Below are 507 nucleotides of genomic sequence, written 5' to 3' on the forward strand. Positions count from 1 at the left end.
ACGTCACTGCTACCGACTGTTTATTAGGGAAGCATTGTAAAGCACAGAGTGGTCTGGTAAAGCATATGCAAGCATTGTAAAGCACAGAGTGGTCTGGTAAAGCATATGCAAGCATTGTAAAGCACAGAGAGGTCTGGTAAAGCATAGGGAAGCATTGTAAAGCACAGAGAGGTGTGGCAAAGCATAGGGAAGCATTGTAAAGCACAGAGAAGTGTGGTAAAGCATAGGGAAGCATTGTAAAGCACACAGAGGTGTGGTAAAGCATAGGGTAGCATTGTAAAGCACAGACAGGTGTGGTAAAGCATAGGGAAGCACTGTAAAGCATAGAGAGGTGTGGTAAAGCATAGGGAAACATTGTAAAGCACACAGAGGCATGGTAAAGCACAGGGAAGCATTGTAATGCACAGAGAGGTCTGGTAAAGCATAGGGAAGCATTGTAAAGCACAGAGAGGTCTGGTAAAGCATAGGGAAGCATTGTAAAGCACAGAGAAGTGTGGTAAAGCATAG

This window comes from Polyodon spathula, chromosome 29 (assembly GCF_017654505.1).
Source record: "Polyodon spathula isolate WHYD16114869_AA chromosome 29, ASM1765450v1, whole genome shotgun sequence".
In the NCBI taxonomy this organism is placed as follows: Eukaryota; Metazoa; Chordata; class Actinopteri; order Acipenseriformes; family Polyodontidae; genus Polyodon; species Polyodon spathula.